A 21,556-nucleotide genomic window follows, 5' to 3' on the forward strand; every position below is an offset into this window, starting at 1 on the left:
TCCCAGGATATAGGCTCCCTGTTCACCTCACAGATGGTTTCTTTTCCTGAGAAAAAGCTTTTTAGTTTGAATCCATCCCATTTGTTGATTCTTGGTTTTAATTCATGTGCTATAGGAGTCTTATTAAGGAAATTGGGGTGTAATCCCACAGGATGAAGATTAGGGCCTACTTTTTCTTCTATTAGATGAAAAGTCTCTGGTTTAATTCCTAGATCCTTGATCCATTTTGATTTAACTTTTGTGCATGGTGAGAGATAGGGGTTCAGTTTCATTTTGTTGCATATGGATTTCTACTTTTCCCAGCACCATTTGTTGAAGATGCTATTTTTTCTCCAGTGCATGTTTTTGGCAACTTTGTCTAATATAAGATAGTTATAATTTTGTGGGTTAGTCTCTGTGTCCTCTATTCTGGTCTACCAGTCTGTTTTGGTGCCGATACCATGCTGTTTTTGTTACTATTGCTCTGTATTATAGTTTAAGGTCTGGTATAGTGATGCTACCTGATTCACTCTTCCTGCTAAGGCTTGCTTTAGCTATTCTGGGTCTCTTATTTTTCCAGATAAATTTCATGATTGCCTTTTCTATTTCTATGAGGAATGCCATTGGGATTTTGATTGGAATTGCATTATATCTATATAGTGCTTTTGGAAGTATGGTCATTTTGATAATATTAATTCTGCCTATCCAAGGGCAAGGTAGATCTTTCCATCTTCTAGGGCCTTCTTTGATTTTTTTCTTTAGGGTTCTGTAGTTTTCATTATATAGATCTTTCACCTCTTTTATTAAGTCGATTCCCAAGTATTTTTTTTTTGAGGCTATTGGAAATGGGGTAGTTTTCCTCATTTCCTTCTCAGAGGATTTGTCACTGATATACAGAAATGCCTTTGATTTATGGGTGTTGATTTTATATCCTGCCACTTTGCTGAATTCATTTACTAGTTCCAGAATTTTTCTGGTGAATTTTTTTGGGTCTTCCAAGTATAGAATCATATCATCAGCAAATAGTGCTAGTTCTTATTTTCCTATAGTTATTCCTTTAATTTCTTTCATCTGTCTAATTGCTCTGGCCAGTGTTTCAAGAACTATGTTGAACAGAAGTGATGAGAGAGGGCTTCCCTGTCTTGTTCCAGATTTTAGAGGAAATGCCTTCAGTTTTTCTCCATTTAGAATGATGTTAGCTTGGGGCATAGCATAGGCAGCCTTTACAATGTTGAGATATGTTCCTGTTATTCCTAGTTTTTCTAGTGTTTTGAACATAAAGGGGTGCTGTATTTTGTCAAATGTTTTTTCAGCATCTATCGAGATGATCATATGGTTCTTATCTTTAAGTATATTGATGTGATGAATTACATTTATCGATTTCCATATGTTGAACCAACCTTGGATCCCTGGGATGAATCCCACTTGATCATGGTGCATGATCTTTTTGATATGTTTTTGTATTCGATTTGCCAAAATTTTATTGAGGATTATTGCATCTACATTCATTAGAGATATTGGTCTGAAGTTTTCTTTCTTTGAAGTGTTTTTATCTGGTTTTGGAATCAGGGTAATATTGGCTTCATAGAATGAATTTAAAAGTACTGCCTCTTTTTCTATTTCATGTAATAGATTGAAGAGTATTGGTAGTAGTTCTTCTTTAAAGGTCTTATAAAACTTGGCTATATATCTGTTCAGTTGTGGGCTTTTCTTGATTGGTAATATTTTGATGGCTTCTTATATTTCCTCACTTGATATTCGACTGTTTAAGTTGTGTATATCTTCCTGACTCAATCTGGGCAGATCATATAACTTAAAGAATTTATCAATGCCTTCACTATCTTCTATTTATTAGAGTATAAGGTTTCAAAATAATTTCTAATTATCTTCTCTATTTCTGTAGTGTCTGTTGTGATACTGCCTTTTTCATCATGTTCACTAGTAATTTGAGTTCTCTCTCTCCTTCTTTTCATTAGCATGGCTAAGGTTTTGTCAATCTTATTTATTTTTTCAAAGAACCAACTTTTAATTTTGTTAATTTTTTCAATTTTTTTTTGTTTTAATCTCATCTCTTTTTTAAATTATTTCTTGTCTTGTACTGCGTTTGCTGCTGATTTATTCTTCTTTTTCTAGGGCTTTGAGATGTAGTGTGAGGTCATTTATTTGATGAATTTTTCTTCTTTTAAGGAATGAACTCCATGCAATGAGTTTTCCTCTTAGTACTGCTTTCATAGTGTCCCAAAGATTTCAATATGTTGTGTCTGTGTTCTCATTTAACACTAAGAATTTTTTAGTCTCCTCCTTGATGTCTTCTGTGATCCATTGTTCATTCCGTAGCAAATTGGTCAGTCTCCATGTGATGCAGGAATTTTTCTTCTTTATTTTATTGTTGATCTCCAATTTCATTCCATTATGATTGGATAAAATGCATGATAGTATCTCTACTCCTTTGTATTCACTAAGAGTTGCCCTGTGCCATAGTATATGGTCTATTTTTGAGAAGGTTCCATGTGTTGCTGAGAAAAAAGTGTATCTTCTTGATGCTAGTTGATATATTCTATATATGGCAATTAAGTCTAAGTTATTAATTGTGTTATTGAGCTCTATAGTTCTTTATTCAACTTTTGTTTGGAAGATCTGTCCAGTGAGAGAGGTGTGTTAAAGTCCCACAAGATTATTGTATTGTGGTCAATCTGAAGAACTTGAGAAGAGTTTGTTTGATATACATAGCTGCACCATTGTTTGGAGCATATATATTTATGATTTTTATGTTTTGTTGGTGTATGGTTCCCTTGAGCAGTATGTAGTGTCCATCTTTATCCCTTTTGATTAACTTTGGCTTGAAGTCTACTTTATTCGATATGAGTACGGAGACCCCTGCTTGCTTCTACAGTCCCTGTGAATGGTATTATTTTTCCCAAGCGTTCACCTTCAGTCTGTGTATGTGTTTTCCTATCAAGTGGTTCTCCTGTAAGCAACATATTGTTGAAACTTTTTTTAAATCCAGTTTGCTAGCCTATGTCTTTTGATTGGTGAGTTTAAGCCATTAACATTCAGGGTTACTATTGAGACATGATTTGTATTTCCAGCCATATTTGTTTATTTTTGTTATTTAACTTGACTTGGTTTTCCTCTTTGATTAGTTTTTCTTTTAGTGTACTACCTCCCTCTGCTGGTTTTTATTGTTATTTTTCATTTCCTCTTCATTAAATATTTTGCAAAGGATGTTTTGTAGTGCTGGTTTTCTAGCTGCAAATTCTTTTAACTTTTGTTTATCATGGAAGATTTTTATTTCATCTTCAAACCTGAAGCTTAATTTTGCTGGATACAAGATACTTGGTTGGAACCCATTATCTTTCAGTGTTTGAATTATGTTGTTCCAGGATCTTCTAGCTTTCATTGTCTGTGTTGAAAAATCAGCCATTATCCTAATTGGTTTACCCCTATATGTAATCTAATCTGATTCCTTTCTCTTGTGGCTTTTAAAATTCTCTCTTTATTCTGTATGTTGGGCATTTTCATTGTATGTGTCTCAGTTGGATCTTTTGTGATTTTGCACATTTGGCATCCTGTAGGCTTCTTGAATTTGGATTTCCATTTCACTCTTCATGTCTGGAAAGTTTTCTGATATTTTTTCATTGAACAGTTTGATCATTCCTTTGGTTTGGACCTCTATACCTTCCTCTATCACAATAACTCTTAAAGTTGGTCTTTTTACATTATCCCATATTTCTTGGATGTTCTGCTTGTGGTTTCTTATCATTCTCACTGTGCTGTCTACGTTCTTTTCGAGATGATATACTTTGTCCTCGTTGTCTGATGTCCTATCTTCTAAATGTCTATTCTGCTGATGATACTCTCATTTGAGTTTTTAATTTGGTTTGTTATTTATTTCATTTCCAGGATTTCTGGGTTTTTTTGTTTGTTTGGTTGGTTGGTTGGGTGTTTTTTTTGTTTTTTTTTTTTTTTTTGTATATCCTCTATCTCCCTGTAGAGATGATCTTTTGCTTCTTGGATTTGCTTATGTAACTCATTGTCTATATTTGTTATCTAATGTCTTCTCTGAGACTCCAAAACATCTGAATCATGTATATCCTGAAAACTTTATCTGTCATTTTTTCTGCTGTAGATGTTAATTCTTCTAATGATGTGTTGTCTTGAATTGTTTGTGGTCCTTTATTTCCTTGTCTTTTCATGTTGCTTGTGTTTCTTTCCAGCTCTGTGAGACTACTGTGTTATTGTTTTTACCCTATAGATTTGTATAGTTCCAAGATTTCTCCTTTGTGGGAAGGACAATGTTAACAGTTCCCAATATCAACAATACATCATCTAAGAGCAAATTTTTGTTATTTAGACATTTATAGTTAGCCTCTATGTCTAAAAGTATTGGATTAAATTATTATTTAAAATATAGTCAGTAGTTTCATAAAAGGTGTAGTTTCTTGTGGCATATAGAGAACTGGGGGTCAGGTATAGGACGTTATGTTAAAGGGGAAAGATGTGAGGGTATGGGGTTAATAAATCTTAACAATTTTGGAGGAGAAGTCTAATGAGGGGAGTTAGTAGCAGGAGAATAGAAAGAAGGTAATTTAGGGTAGACAAGTACATGGGAGGACAATAGGATGTATGAAAACAAAAGCATATATGTAATTAGTAAATTACACAAAGTAGAAATAGTAAAAATTAGGAGGTTGAAAGAGGAAGAGAGGGAGGAAGAAAAATAAAAAGGAAAGAAAAAAAAAGAGAGAAGGAAAGAAAAGAAAAAAAAAGAAAGAAAAAAAAACACTCTTAGAATTCTGTTTTCCTCTCTTCCAGTAGTTGGAGTTGTCTATTTCAGCTTGAGTCTCTGCCTTCAGTGTGGTGGAAGTAACCAGTGTGAGAAGGTTCTCCCTTTCCTGCCTGGAGCCTCTCTAATCTTGGTCTCTCTGGGTTGCTCCCTGTGTTTTAGCCCCCTCCCGTCTCTTGCTTATCAGGTCTCAATTGCGGGATCTCTTGCTCACAGCCCTCTGTTCACTCCATGTGGGCAGTGCCCTGGCTGTACTGCGCTCCTGACCAACTGAGCACTGTTTTTGTGTTGGATCGTCACTGTGCTGAGTTATCGCAGCTGGGGGAAGGGGAAGTTGGAAACCAGATACCTGTTCAGTCGCAGATCCATATTGATAGCCACGTTCCCCAAAAGATGGGGAGAAAGGTTTTGGGTTATCACAGTTGGGGGGAGGGGAAGATGGAAACCAGGTACCTGCTCAGTGGTACTCTGCTCTGATAGCCATGCCCACCAAAAGCGTGAGAGAAAGATTTTGAGTTATCACAGCTGGGGAGGGGAGTTGGGAACCTGATACCTGTTCAGTTGCCTATCCACACTGTTAGCCACACCCACCAGGAGTTGGTGAGATAGATTTTCCAAGATGGAGTCCGTCCGTTTCCCGTGCTGGGGTGTCTGGTGAGGTGGGGGAGCTGGGCTGTCCCTGAGGTGTGTCCAGAACTCAGTCCAGTGGCCTGTGCAGAAGCCAATTGCAGCCTGGCGGACTGCAGTTTTGTAGATGCGCTGACCCAGTGTCTCTGCACGGCCACCAAAGAGTCGGGAGCGCTCAATCTCAGTCTGTGGGGGCTCCTGTACCAGTTTCCAGATTCTTGCCACCAGACAGCGAGATTCTGCCTTCTGTGTGTTCTGGGTTGTGTTTGCCTCTCTGATGGACTCTGTAAAACTCCACTGTGTGGGGTCCTGTCACACTCCAAGATGAGATGCTGTAATCCGTCAAGGTGAGCCCCCATGGAGAAGCCATCCGACTGCTTTCTGGGATTCATGCACAGAGCAGCCAGAAACGGTATCTCCTCAACGCCGCCATCTTGGATCCTGTTCTCTTATTATTATTATTATTTTTAAATACACGATAACAATGGAATGCATTACAATCCTTATTACACATATAGAGCACAATTTTTTGTATCTCTGTATATAAAGTATGTTCCAGTCAATTTATGCCATTATACATGTACTTCTTTTGCATTATAATTCTTTTTTTTTTAAAGAGAGAGTGAGAGAGGGAGAGAGAGAGAGAGAGAATTTTAATATTTATTTTTTAGTATTCGGCGGACACAACATCTCTGTTTGTATGTGGTGCTGAGGATCGAACCCGGGTCGCACGCATGGCAGGCGAGCATGCTACCGCTTGAGCCACATCCCCAGCCCCGCATTATAATTCTTATACACATATATACCGTAATTTTTCATATCTCTGTTTGTATATAAGGTATGTTGACACCCAATTCAAGTCCTCATACATATACTTTGGATAATGATGACCATCTTTTTTTTTTTTTTTTTATCAGCTCTAGAAGTCTTCTGGTAGAGTTGATTGAGTCACACCATCAACAAACAGAGGTAATTTATCCTTGTTCTATTTGTATCCCTTTAATTTATTTCTCTTTTTTTCTCTCCCATCTGGCTGGATTTTCAATGACTATGTTAAATACAAGTGTTGAGGGTGGTCAATCTCATCTCCTTCCTGTTTTTAGAGAAAATGCTTTCGTTTTTTCTCTGTTCAGTATGATATTGGATTTGGGTTTGTTATATGTACCTTTTCAATGTTGAGATAGTTCTTTCTGTCCTCGATTTCTCTGGTGTTCTAAACATTAATTGGGGCTGAACTTTGTCAAATGTTCTCTCTTTTATGTAAATTTGTATTAGGAAAATTTAGAATAAAAGCATTTAAAATATAGATTCAAATGCAAAATAAGACTTGAGGGTTTTGAAAAGTTGAAGACAAATATAAGGAGAAAAAATGATTTAACTATATTTTTGCACCTTAATCATAGACAAGGCAATCTTCTGCAAGTTTTTAATGATATAAAAAGGATGTCTTTACCCTGTACTCAAGGATAAATGAGTTTCCCTTCTGAGAAAATTGGCATTCCTGAGGAAAATATTTCACATATATTTAAATTTTAGCTTTCTGAGCAATTTTCTTTTGTTTTCTTGATTCTTGAGCCTGAAAATATTAAGTAAGACTTTTTCCCCTACTGCAACCCATCATTACATTTTTTCTACATTGGGAAGTTCATTAATGCTGAGGAACTATGTTTCAAATAAATAATCATTTGTTTCCCTCCTAATTCAGAATCATTAAAAGTAAGACACAGAAAATGTTGTAGACCCAAATGCCAGTTCATTAGTGAAGAATATGGCTTTTAATCTGTGGAGCAATGAGCTTGTACATAAGCACCCTTGCATTAGATGGATGCTATTACTATGGGCCTCCTCTGTGTGCTTGCGACAAACTGGTAGCAAGGGCCACCAAACAGAAAAGTACAGAATGCTTTGGCAGTACTCATCTAAAATGCAAATGAGGAAGGGTCAAAGATGATGATCCTTCTCTTCTCCATACTCACTGGCTGAGTGTGTCACTTCACTATGAATCACAGGGAAGAAATGCAGTAGCAAAGAATCTAGAACATTATCACATAGTTTTCTCTCCTGGATGGTGATGAGAAGAATTTTTCACTCTCATATGGAGACAGTTGGGCTGGAGCATGAAACTCACTATTCCTATAAAGCCACGCTGTCTCATATGGGAATGCTCTTAGAATCCATCCCTTCCCATTAACTGGTTGCTATTAGGTAAACTGCCATCATATAGTGAGCATTTGAAAAAAAAATGTTATTATCATTTTATTCTCAGCTGTTAGGAAATGTGAGCTTTTGATGAAATCCAGATCAAAAGGATGACAGAGCCAAGTGTGTAACAAATGGTGGTTTGTACCATATGTGGACAGAAAGCAATTTATGAATGTCAGGTTGTCAAATTTTGATATGGTTTTGCTGGTAATATTTGAGTTAGAAGACTTCATCCTTTTCATTTCTATTGTGACAGCTACAGTTTATGTAAAAAATGTAAACTTGACAGTCATCTAATTTTAAGCAACCATTACTGATAATTGTTCCTTTTGTGTAAAGTAAAACACATGTTCGTATCACTATATTGCATAAACAATCTTATGATCTGAAGAGAATCTACTATTAGCTCTTTGCAAAAAGCATCTTATCAGTTATATATATATTTGGAAGAATTTTAAGTCTCACAAAGTCCAAATCCTTTATTTTACTGAAAAACCCTAGAATCCTGGACATGTCAATTGGTTTTCTCAAGGTCAGACATAGATCATGGTAGGTTGGAACTAGAACTCTGTTTTCCTCATTCACTTGTTTCTTGTCATTGTTATATGGGTCAGGCTGGTCTCTCTGCTTGGTTTCAATAGGCACATAATTGTCACCATAGTTTAGTAAAATGGCTCCAATTACCAACAATATGTTTTCAAATTTCAGTTTCCAGAGTATATGATGCATACTTTATTTGTATAACCTTCTCACTTTATTGCTAGCTCTTCAGCCCACAAATCATAAAGTAGATGTAATTACGTTCCACAACCAATCATATCCTTCTTTCAAGGCTGTCAGTGATTGGTCACTGTACATTCCTTGTTCAATTTATGTAAAGATAGTGGAGTTACATATTTCTGTTGCCTCCTTTGCTCTCAGTGAAAAACTCAGGGAACATTTTATTTAAAAAATTATAATGAAGAGAAATATCTGTCCAACAAAGTCAAACGTGTAGCAAGCAAAAGAAAAAAAAAAAAAACATGTAAGAGTGCAGAAAATAAAATGAGTTACAATTAGATTGGAAATGGCAAAAGAAAAACAATGATAAAAGGAATCCTGGATCTGCATGAAGTTATGGTGCAGACCATACTGAACAAGTATAATGAGTACAAAAAGCCAGGGTTGTCCAGAGAACAAAAACTGTTTATGGTCTGTGCTAATCAGCTTTTTGCTACTGAGACAAATACCTGAGAAAAACAACTCAAAAGAGGAAAAATTTAGTTTTCTTTCAATTTTAGAGGTTTTAGTCTATGGTCGACTGGCTTTATTGCTCTGGGATTGAGAAGAGGTAGAATGTCATGGTGGAAGGGCAGGAAGGAGGAAAATTGCCTGGCACATGGCCTCCAGGAAGGAGCTAGAGAGAGCAGACGTCCAACCTGTAGAATTGTATGAGGGTGAATTTGTTTTAAGCCACCAAATGTGTGGTAATTTGTTATTACAGCAATAAAAACCTAAAACAGTTATACTTTTGAATTGCATATACTATGGCAGAAACTTTTACTATAACAAAATAACTTTAGAGATTTCAAATGGAAGTCAGTGGAGTTGCAGAGTAAATAGCTTACTAGGGAATGTTGATACTGATGCCATACCAGGCTCAGAATCTCAGTAAAGGCACGTTTATTGCCATAAATGAGGATAGTGGTTGCGAGAGGATAAAGATGTCCCAGAGGAAGTGACAGCAGTAAAATCTTCACATTAAAGAAACTCTCAGGCATTTTTCATGACATTGAAAACTGAAAGGATGAAATAATGGCTGCCAAACTGCTGTTAGAAAGGATATTTGTTTGTGTAAAGGTACACGCTGAAAATGATCACTGCAAAGAAATGAGAGATTGAAAATAGTAACGACTCTGAAAAGTAAGACCAACTAGAAGACAATAGGGAGCTGCCTGTTCACATTCAGGAGTGGCTTTTTCCACACGTTTAAGAAATGTGTTCATTGTGATCTATTCACCTCTCAAAATTAATGAGTAAAATATAAAAATAGATCAGCTGGAAGATTATTCAAAGTGTGTTACCTTCTCTGTCTTTAGCAGATAATCGTGTCCTGTTTATTGTCCCATGAGAGAATAGTTAAAATACTATGAAAACATCATGTCTAGGAAAACATTTAAATTAAGCTTCCAAAGTTTGAAGACAGGCCTCCATCATGTGTTTTGTGATAATTTAAGTCACAAAGTGCTTAACCCAATACTTTAGAAAGTGTCACTAAAGTAAATAATCGATATTAAGATGTCTTATGTAGTACCCCCCAAAATATTATTGAGATAAATGAATTCTTGCTATTCAGAAATAATGGTTGAAATAAGAAGCAGAAAACAATACAATGTAAACAACTCTGGTGTCAGGTTCTTTTAACAGAAAATACTAGAAATGTGGTTGGAGATTTGAAAAATAAAATATTATAAAAAGTTAATACTGATAGAGAAGACTTTAGAGAAACTGAACATGTACATGTATGTGTGTATGCATATATGAATTGTGCTTTCTCTATATTTGCACCTGTGTATATATACACATGCACTCACATATACACAATAATGACAGCTGCCTCGTTCCTTTTAATGATGGAAAAATATATCCATCATTTATCTAAAAATTCAGTTTTTCTAAATACTTATCATATTTTCAATCTTTATTTGTGTGTGTGTGTGGTACTGAAGATCAAACCCAGAGCCTTATGCATGGTAGGTGAGGGCTCTACCATGGAACTGCATCCCCAGTCCTCCAACTTTTTACTCTGAGAAATAGATTTATAGTTACTCTGTATTGGCAATATCTATGACGAGATAAATTTATCTAGTTCAGCAAAGTGTTGGCTAGTTTTTGATAGGCAGACATTTGCTGTCTACTGTGATGTCAGTCTTATGATTCATAAAGCAATGCTTTATTTTCCAAATTTGTTACTCAATTATTTTGAAATCAGGAGGGAATCTATGGTTATTCATTAGTGGCTTAAGCCTGGTCATGTGATATATTATTGACTAGGTGCATTGAAAAGGCAGAAAAGTCAGGAAATTGATGCTCGAAATAACACTTGGAAAATAAAGTCCTCTGGTGGGGACTTTAATAATGTGAACACTGAGCAAAAGGGGCTTTGACATGTTAAGCTGCTAGTGGATTTTCCAAAGGTGAAATGGGTCCTTCAAAAAAGACACAGATGTTGCTAACTGCGGAGTCTTGGTAAATACAGACAGGTCAGTGAGGGGTTTCAAGCAGGTATATGGCTTCCTGCATTCATGAGGAGGCCAGTATGACTTGTGCTCAGGACAAAGCAGCTTGGCTTGACAGGCAGAGGTGACATAAAAACACTAAAAGGGGCTTCATTATAAATGCTACTCTAGGCATACTATAAGTGAGGTGTCTGGTTCAACTGAAGTATCATCTCAAAAAATATGTATTTTATAAGATTTTTGAAACCATGACTTGTGTTTTTCAACCAGTTCTTCAAAGTATCTAAGTTCCAGAATGAAAAAAGCGTGAGAATGGAGATGGAGCTTGGAATCATTACTGCCAAAAAAAAAGAAAAAAAAGAAAAAGAAAAAAAAAGTCAATTGGGGGGAGAATAAACATCTTTACAATATCTTTCTAATATTGTGTTTCCCTATGTAAAATTATAGCATATTTTTAATTTAGTTGTCTTCTTAAATATATTTTAATAAAATTGTATAATATTTATTCTTAAAAATGTACTCAGATGAAAGGGAGGAAATTGGAGGTTCTCATACTGTGAAATGATTCATAAGGTTTTATTATCAGTCTTTTTGTTCTTGAAGGTATAATTTTCTTTTTTTAATGAATATTACTAAAAATGATTTTCTAAAATTGAAGTGGGATGAGGTTAAACATGATCAAGTGCTATCAAGTTTACCACTATATAAATGTATACATAGGCCCCCTATATACTATTTCATTAACTTAGAAATACATTGTATTCTAGCCCATTTCTTGGTCATATCTTAAAATGTTTAACAAACCTGCTTCCTAAGTACTTTGAATGATTTCCAGAAAGCTCCTTGACTGATCGTATGATAGCTCTGAGTTAAAGGTGAAGCTGTCAATGCAGGACATGGTAAATTGAGTTGATATTACCAGATGGGGTTTTACAGTTGAAGTCATTCAGTTCCCATCTTCTCTATGAAATAAAATAATTGAATTGATTCTTACAGAGCTTATCTGGAGAGTGTCAAGTGTCTTTCCTTCCACTGTAAGGTTGAAGTAAGCAGCTATTATGGGCAACCTTTTTCCTAGGGCAAGCCTTAATGAGTTAATTTCCTGATTCATTGTTCATGCCCAGTGCACATCTTCCCATTACACTTGGATCAACTTTTTTCCTACACTTAAGCACGTGATAGCCTTTCTAATTAATGCATCTAGCATAAAATGTTGTAGCACATGGTGAATGATTCCCTTCAATTGCCAGAAGCCTACAGAGATTTTATAAATTTGGACTGATAATGTTAGGTCAGTGGGCTTGAATTTTGTTTAGATTTACTGAAACTCCATTGATGAACATGAAATAAATTTAACATTGACTGTATTCAGTCCCAATGAGGATGTAAATGTTTAGTCCAATAAAAGTACAATTTTGTTCTGCTCTCAGAACTCTTACCTCCCTCTCTGCCATGTCAAAGGGCTCTTAATGAAGAATCGGAAGACAACCTGCAGATCTCGGGCAGCCTTGTGTTTACATAATGGATTTCTAATCAGAAAAAGAGGGTATCTTATTGGGTAAAATTAAATAAAATAAGGAATGTCAGTGAACTCTTTGCTAAATTTGATTCCATGCTTATTTTTCACAAATTCAGAGAATACAGCACATATTTTATTTATATTCCATGGCCCTCCCTTTTAGAGTTATTTCAGAAAGGTATATTGTATTGTGCTAACTCACTTCTTAGCATGCAGTTCTCTTGAAGGCAATGTCACATTTTAGTTTAATAATGGCATTATTATTTGTACTCAGTCCCGGTGACCAAACACATATATGACAATGCATATTCCAAATGCAAAGCTTGTATGTGCATACAAAGGATATGTTATACATAATAAACACACACACATATATCAAGCTACTGTTTATTTGTGTATAATAGAGTATTACCTACAACTTGTAATCATGTTTTCTATATAGCATTATCTGGAACAATTAGAGAATGCCCTGTACCAAATATATATGGGCAGGGAACGCCTTTTTAAAGTCAAGTTGAGTGAAACGTGCATGTATTATTTCCTCTCCACAATGGGAGCTTTCTTTCTTCCTTCCATTCTTTCATTTTGCAGTGATGGGGATTGAACTCAGGACCTTGAACATGCTGGGCAAGCACTGAACCACTGAGCTACCTCCCTAGGCCTTCAATTAATTTTACATCAAAAGAAGCATTGTAGCTTCTATGAGAGAACCTGTGTGTGTGTGTGTGTGTGTGTGTTTGTGTGTGTGTGTGTGTATACTGTTCAATAATTACAAATATACTTTGTGCACACCAACACAGTCCATCATATTCCATACCATTCTTCTTCTTTTTCCAAAAATTCAGTTATCAGCCACATCCCTCATTCTACCTCATGAGCCTCAATTTATTTTCAAGTACTTTTTATTATCTCTGTTGCTGCATTTTATCAGCTTTGATTACTTTGAAAATAAAGAAAAACTTGAGGAGGACAGAGAGGGCACGGATCTTTCATTGTAGTCTCAGAATATATTCCTTTGTAGAATCACAATAAATTAGTTAAAACAGTAATGAATAGAATTGAAATTACTAATGCTTTAATTCTTAATATTTGACACTAGTTCTGGAAGTTAAAAGCTGGATGATTTATCTTTTATTCTTTAAAATCAGTGAAGAGTAAGAAAAGTGTAAATACTCTGATCATTTCTCATGGTGTATAAGGTTAAGTTATATATTTTTCTTTTTAGAAATGATCTTGAGATCATTTTTTTTTCAGTTTAACAAACCACAGAATTTTGATGAAAACTGGAGATATACTGAATGTACTTTCAAAACTTGCTTTTGTTTCCTCTATGCCATATGCATAATTTGTCTTCTCTTCATTTCCAGTAGCAATGTGCCCCTGCATGCCCCTACCACACACACACACACACACACACACACACACACCAGATTCCAGTAGTAACCCCCTTGCACTACTGGAAATAATCAAATAAAATGGGGTCTTTCTCGTCAGTGCAAAAACCAGTCTTTTATTTCCCTAATGATTTTTATTTTTCTCCCCAAATGTTATTAATTGTAAGGCTCATAAGAAAAAACAGCTATCATTCTGGATTTTATTTAATTATAAAATTTGATTGATTCATTAAGTTCTCAGAAGATAGATGCCCCCTATAGGAAAAAAGTAGTAAGACAATAATTCCTATTTTCAAATTCTCAATTATATATTGGAAAAGTGGTCCAGCCATTTAAACTTCAAAAAACTCAATAATACAAAATGAAACCTACTTGAAACAATTTTCTCAGTTATATGGCACGATATATATAATAATCCTCTACATTGATAAACTAATATCGATTCAAGTTGAGTATTCATCTTGAGATAATGTGCCAAGAAAGATATTTGAAAAGTAGTTGTTTGACAAGAAATGTCTAGTGAAATGCTTGTTGGGGTAATAATGACTGGGTATATAACTATAGACAGTCAACCCCTATGTTTTTATCTGTAAGTAGGGATATAATAGAGCTCAACATACAGAGCTGTAGCTAGGATTAAATGAGCTACCCCACCAGCTAGACCTGGTGGTGCACGCCTGTAGCTCCAGTCTCTTGGGAGGCTGAGGCAGAAGCATTGCTTGAGCCTACAAGCTCAAGACCAACCTGGGCAACATTGGAAAACCCATCAGAAAAACAAAACAGAGATAATCTCTACACAAAACTCAGCACAGGGTTTAGCACAAAGTTAGCATGTAATAGTTGCACTATTATGATTATTTTCTTTAAGAAACTGTGGCTCTTCAGTATGCTCTCTGCCAGTCAAAAGATGGAAGCCATATTAACAATCCAGGACTGCTGTGGTGGTGACTATAAACACAGTGATTATTGTATTTGTAGAAATTTTTACAAAATTCCCCCCAGTCCATAAAAGATATTTCTCATGGATGCAACTAGGATACCACAGTAATACAAGTAATTGAATAGTATTAGAAAACACATAGATTTAACCAATTTATAATAATTGCATCTTAATGATAAAAATGATCTACATGAAGTCATCATCCTGAAAGTAATTTGGTTGTGTATTCTTCAGTCACCTGGGAACCTTTAGGTTAACAGCACTGTCCACAGCTTGTTAAAATGGCTAATGATTCTATAATAACTTGGTAGTTACTGACTTAAACGAAGTCTGTTTGTTTTAACTAGCATATTAATGTTATATATTTGTTAAGTGTTTGAAAAAAATTGTTAATTTAAGTATTTGAAATATGAGTTATACATTTGATCTGAAGAAAGTATTTAATAATGAAGGAAAAATATGAAAACTCTATTATAGCTGCCCATAACATATCAATGCTATAATTAAAATTACTAAATTGGATTGCTAAAGAGCAAATTAAAATGTCTTTCTAAACTATGATTTTCCCAGGATATTCTAAAATTGTTAACATGATAAAATAGTAATAAAAATCAGGGGCTTCTAATAATAATTTGGGATTTGGGGCATTGCATGATATTTTTTTCTGAATGTAGGAGATATATATATACATATATATGTTTTGGGTGGGTTACATCCAATTGGCAGCATAATTAGCTATTATGCAAGTTGTGTATTACTTTTAGAAGACATTGTTTGTGCTTTTACAAAAGTTTAACCATAAACTTTATATAAATACACACAAACGTATTTGTGTGTGTTGAAAAACTGACTTTATTGAATCTAAGAAACATCAATTTAAAAATGTTAATGTCAGAGGAGCTGAATTATCATATAATTATTGTGAGAGTGCATTTACTCAGTTTTTATTCTGTATTTGATTAGGACACCTTTTAAAATATTTCTTTCTATTTCAAAGCCAATTTTAAAAAGAACATTGAAGATTTTTTAAAAATTACCAATTGTTTTAAATATATAATTTTGATCTGTTTGAAATCACAAAACCATCTTTTTGGCAACTTTATTTTTTAGCATACAATATAATTAATCTGAAAATAGAGATCCTCATTTTAACCAGTCATGTACAAATAACCTAGTATTACTTCTGAAACACTCATATGTATTCTGTGTTATGGAAAATGATGCCATATGTGGATATACATATGACAATAATAACATGTACTATTACAGGGGAAGTATTACTATCTGAACAGTAATAATTTGTCCTCTCTTGAGAGATACCTCATGATTTGATAGTCACATTTCTTACAGAGCGAGTTCAGGAAATCTATATGAACACAGCAGATCTATATGAACACACAAGTAGAGTTAATTGCTATCACAATGTGTGTTATAACACTAGCAGGCTGAATCGGCTTCTGGAGTTCATTGAACAGCCTCAAATTCACCTGTAAACTGTAATTATGGAGAAGCACTTGACTAGCGAATTGCGAAAGCTGAAGGATCCCTGAACGTGCTAACATGTTAGCCCTGATTTCTTTGTAGTTCTAGATTATATGTTAGCCAAGATATCCCTTGGTTCTCTTTCTTAGGTCAATAATAGGACACTCGGGACTTGTTTTCATCTTCTGCTCTCTCTACCCTTTTCCTCTCTTGTTCTTACTTGACCTTCTAAGTGTGGGTTGATAATGGCAAGAGGCCTCCTTCATATCACAGCTTCTCTTTCTCTGGGACGAATTGTGTTGGAGTGAGGTATAATTATATATTGCTAAATTTTCCTCCATTCAGTTATTACTTCATTGCACATATATGGTTCATTCTGACTTACAACATAATTTCCTCTGTAGAGAGGGCTTTGCCCTTAGGATAAACTGACTTAAAGACTGTGTGAGAAACTAAATCACAATGAACACTGCTTTTGAGCGAAATTGTTTCGCTGTAAGCCGAAAACCCCAAAGCAAAGAGTTTGGTTTCACAATTAAAATAAAGCTTAAGTTTCATACCTAGGAGATGAAGAGATGAGCCAGACTGTTCACATTTGAGAGGAGAGATGGGAGTAATTCAATTTGCTAAGTGTTTTGTTAATGCATTACTTTTATGATTTTTATTAGATTTCCTCAGTAGAGAGAAATAAATTGTGTATTATTGTGGTACTCCTCAGCGATATTGAATCTCATACTTTTAATGCTTGATGAAAAAGACATTGTTAAAAATGGGACTGAACCAAGCCCACCCATTCTATTGGCATCCTTCTTGAAATTACTCAAGATAGAACAGTTACGACTTGGGGATGTGAACTAATCTATTCCATCTGATCATCTTATTGCATGTTCTCAGTCAGAACACATCTTAAAATTAGTTGTGTGTGTGTGTGTGTGTGTGTGTGTGTGTGTGTGTGAGAGAGAGAGAGAGAGAGAGAGAGAGAGAGAGAGAGAGAGAGAGAGAGAGAGAAACAAAAGAAGTTCCTTCACAGGGAAGAAACACAGCCAAAGCCCACCAACTAAGGAAAGTTAAATGCTGACCTGGGAAAGGAAGTCTTGGTGTGTGTTATAAAAGCGTGAAGACCAACTCCGTCCTTTCTCTGAGATGAACTCTGGGCTCCCAGGGCACTTTAACAGTTGTGAGCTCTAACTTGTGTCTTGAGAGGTGAGCAGGGAAATTGAAGGGGGAGCCTAGGAAGAAACAGGATATAATTGGAAGAAATTGATATAATTTGGAAAGTATTACAGCGTTTCTATTCTTTTTATTTTAATCTAATCTTAAGGATAATAACATTAAAAGATGCTGTTTATGGTCTTTGCAGTGCTGTGGAAAATTTAAGGAAAAGTCTTATTGCACGTAGGATAAAGTGGAAAAGAAAAACAACATCTCTGACCTCCATGTCCAGAGACCTGGGATCAGTCATGGGTACCAGGATGGAAGATGGATGTCTGCACGACTGATGAGCAGTAGAGCCCACACCGTAGAGGCCAAAGTGCCTAGATCAAGGCTCAGGCCTTTTTAAGCATGGCAATAAGAAATTGGGGAGCTAATTAGAAGAGACTGAAAAGGCTTATTTAGAGAAGCTGTCTTCTCATAGTTAAGCTCCACGGAAAGAAGCAATTGTAACTTAAATTACATGCAGATCAGGGCACTAAAGTTCAGAGAGATTAGGTCATTTTCCCAAGATCACACAGACACTAAATCACAAAACCCAGATTAAAATCTAAGTCTGCATTATTGAAGACTTTGCACTCTAAGATGATCTCTAAAAATTATAAATAATGATAACTCAAATAACTCATATTGGTATCAGTTATCCATGGCAATGCATTTGCATAGTTCAATGATATCGTGTACTTTAGTTGGACCCCATTTCATCAGTAGGAAGAAGCGTGAGGAAATCAGGAGATAAAGAGGAGAAAATGCACAGACTCATTTTATACTTTGTCCATGTTGTATTTGGCTTATGCACATGACTCAGAAAACCTGTGATTTTATTTGGCCCAAGGAATTAAGTCCATTTTAATAATGATGAAAATGTATGGGAAGAGGAATAAACTGTCCAAATATCACTATAAAATATGCTATGATCTTCTTCACAATTAATTGGATTTATAAGTGTTCCCTCTGCCACCACTCACAACAGTAATTTTACATTTAACATAATTGTGCACACAGAAGAATCTATTATTTTTTCAAAAAAGAAAATGTCAGTAACTATAGTCCTAAAAGTTAAATACCTCATCACTGAACTTTAGAAGGTTTTCAATGTTCAAAAAGTCTTTACTTTTTCATATCTCACAAAGAAATTGCTTCTGATATAAATATATGAAAGGTATCGTATCAGCTAGGTTTCCACCTGAGAATCAAAATCAGTAAGTCAAGACTCATATTTGCAGATCTAAATTTGTGGATTTTATAGACATTAATAAATATTTATACATTTAAATATTATCATATTTACTTTTGGTCATTCTATGTTCTTTAAATAGGAAAAATCTTATATTATCTTCATTTTTCAAATTAACAGAAATGAAAGTCACATCCTTATGATAACTTTAGGACTTTATATTTACTTGAAAAAAAATGTTACATTCTCTTTCCTAATCAATGTTTATATAATTATATAATTGCAACAAATAAAGAAGAGAAGTAAATTTCTAAAACCATACAAACAACAGGTTCAAGCTTTGTCATACATCTTATCATGTAATATTAGATGACACTCTTTGGGTCAAATATCATTTTAGTTGTGAGTATTTAGTTGAATCAGAGCAGTTCTATGTGCTATTTCCTTTTGCTTTCTAATATGTTACTACAACCAGTGAGTTTGAATGGTGAATTATAATGTCTAGTAGTTAATGTGAAATGCATGAGGATTTCATATAATTTACGAATAAATTCAATTACTAAATTTCTGATCATTTGTTTTAAAGAATGCAAGCAGATTTGGAAGGGAAAATATTCACTTTCTTAAACATTTTAAACAGTAGAGAATTTATAGAACTTAGAATTTGTAATTTTTACAGTAATTTAAACATTGACATTTTGTATAAATCTCCCTTTAAACTGGTGTTTCTCAGGCTTAGCTTGCTAGAAATTCTGAAGTGTGAACTTCTTTGTTACGGGAGGGTTGGGCTATTCTTTACTTCAGCAGCATCACTGGCTCCCACCTACTTGACACCAGGAGCCTTTGAACTCCAATCAAAAATAGGCCCTGGTTTGATCCTCAGCACTACATACAAACAAAGATGTTGTGTCTGCCAAAAACTGGAAAATAAATATTAAAAAATTCTCTCTCTCTCTTCAAAAAAAAAAAAAAAAAATATGCCCAGAGGGGCTGGGGTTGCGGCCCAGTGGTAGAGCATGCTCACCTTACAGGTTTTCCCCAGTAAGGCCCATCTCAGCCTGCTGTGCTAAGGGAAAGTGGAGAACAGTTCAGCACTACATTCAGGGGCCTTCAAACATTGAGGTCACCAAACAAAGCAAGTGTGTGTAAAAACATGGTATCTGATATGTCATGGAAAGGACACACAATTACACTTGAGAGCAGAACACAGCATGGTGTCACCTTGTCCCCACGTGCTTAGAATGAAAATGTCAGGTGAGTCAGGACTTACATTGTCCTGTTCATCATGCCCATGTTGGTGAATGACAGGGAAATCGTGAAGGATATTGCCTTTGAGTTAACATATTTAATTGAAGATACATAAGGTATGTTACCCTGTTTTTTGTTGTTGTTACAAAATATCTGAAGATGAGAAATGTATAAAGATAAAAGATTATTTATCTAATTTTTGGTGGTCAAAAGTCCAAGATTGGTTGGTCTCATTGGTCAGCCTTTGGTGAGGGCCTAAGGACAGGTGGCATCATGATGAAGGGAGAGATCACATAAGAAGCCAGAGAGTGTGAAGGAGACAGTGTTCTCCTTTTATACTAGCCCGCACTTTCAGGACAGACTGGGCTTCCAGGAGGGACTGCTTCATCTCTTACAAGGGTGATGCTCTCAGTGAACTTATTACCTCCCTCGAGGCTCCACCTCTTAAAGGTTCCTCCACTTCCAACAATGCCACACTGACAGACAGACTTCCAGCACGAACCCTTGGGAGATACACTAGCCACAGCCACTCCTTGAAAATTAAAATCAATAATCAGAAGGAAAATCAAAATATGTCCCATAAATTTAAAAAATGGAGTTCCAGAATGAAAAAAAAACGAGTGATGTAAAAATGAAGTTTAATGAAGCTAACAAGGGAAATAGTGAAAGAAAAGAAAACTTGGAATGAAGTATGCAAAATAAAACAGGCTATTAGGTCAAATTAAGTGTGAGATATTAAAGTACATGGGGGGAAATTATAAGAAAATGCAACATATATTTAAGAGGAGTTCTAGTAAGGCATAGAGGAAGTAAGGGTTCAAAGGAAGAATAGCTGAAAATTATATACAACTGACAAAAGGCCTCAAAATGAAATGAATCCCGAGCATGCATCCAGATACATAGATAATGGAGTTTTGATTTAAATAGAGTTTGAAAGAACTGTGTGGACTATTTTAGAAAAAAAATATGAGACATTATAGAAAAATTCTGCAAAAACTGAAAACTCTATAAAATGAGCAAGTGAAAATTATAAAAATGCAATAAGCAAACACCCAAACTCAAAAAAATATTGCATAGATTTAACAAATCAGTCAAAAATATATACACAAGGTTAACACCAACTTTGACTTACTATACATTGAAATCTGTGTCAAGGAATGCATAATCTTATCATGTATGCAATTAAAATTTGCAAGAAATGGCAACTTAATGAACCATTAAGTAAAAGATGAATATTGAAATCATACAGAGTGTGTTGATGTACAATAACAGGTCATTTCAAGAAAATTCTGTTACTACATTTTCAAACTTTAATAAAATTACCAAATGCCTACTGCAGGAGTGGAAGGGAGCATACTGACACAAACAAAAATTAAAAAAAAAAAGAAATAGTTTTATAAGGATTCAGAAACTGAGATAAAAATATATATCTTCCATTAATATAATCTCCTGAAGAAAACTCGAAGTTCATATGACTCATATTTATTTCTACTAAACAGTGAAAATAAAATAATGTAAACATTACTAAAAATCTCATAAGGAATAGAAATTTAGACTTTTTTTTGGCGGGGCGGGCAGGGGGAGTACCAGGGTTTGAACTCAGGGGCACTCCACCACTGAGCCATATCCCCAGCCCTATTGTATTTGGTATTTTATTTAGAGACAGAGTCTCACTGAGTTGCTTAGTGCCTTGCTTTTGCTGAGGTTGGCTTTGAACTTTCCATCCTCCTGTCTCAGCCTCTTGAACAGTTGCAATTACAGGCATGCGCCAC

The sequence above is a fragment of the Callospermophilus lateralis genome, chromosome 4, assembly GCF_048772815.1.
Source record: "Callospermophilus lateralis isolate mCalLat2 chromosome 4, mCalLat2.hap1, whole genome shotgun sequence".
Taxonomy (NCBI): domain Eukaryota; kingdom Metazoa; phylum Chordata; class Mammalia; order Rodentia; family Sciuridae; genus Callospermophilus; species Callospermophilus lateralis.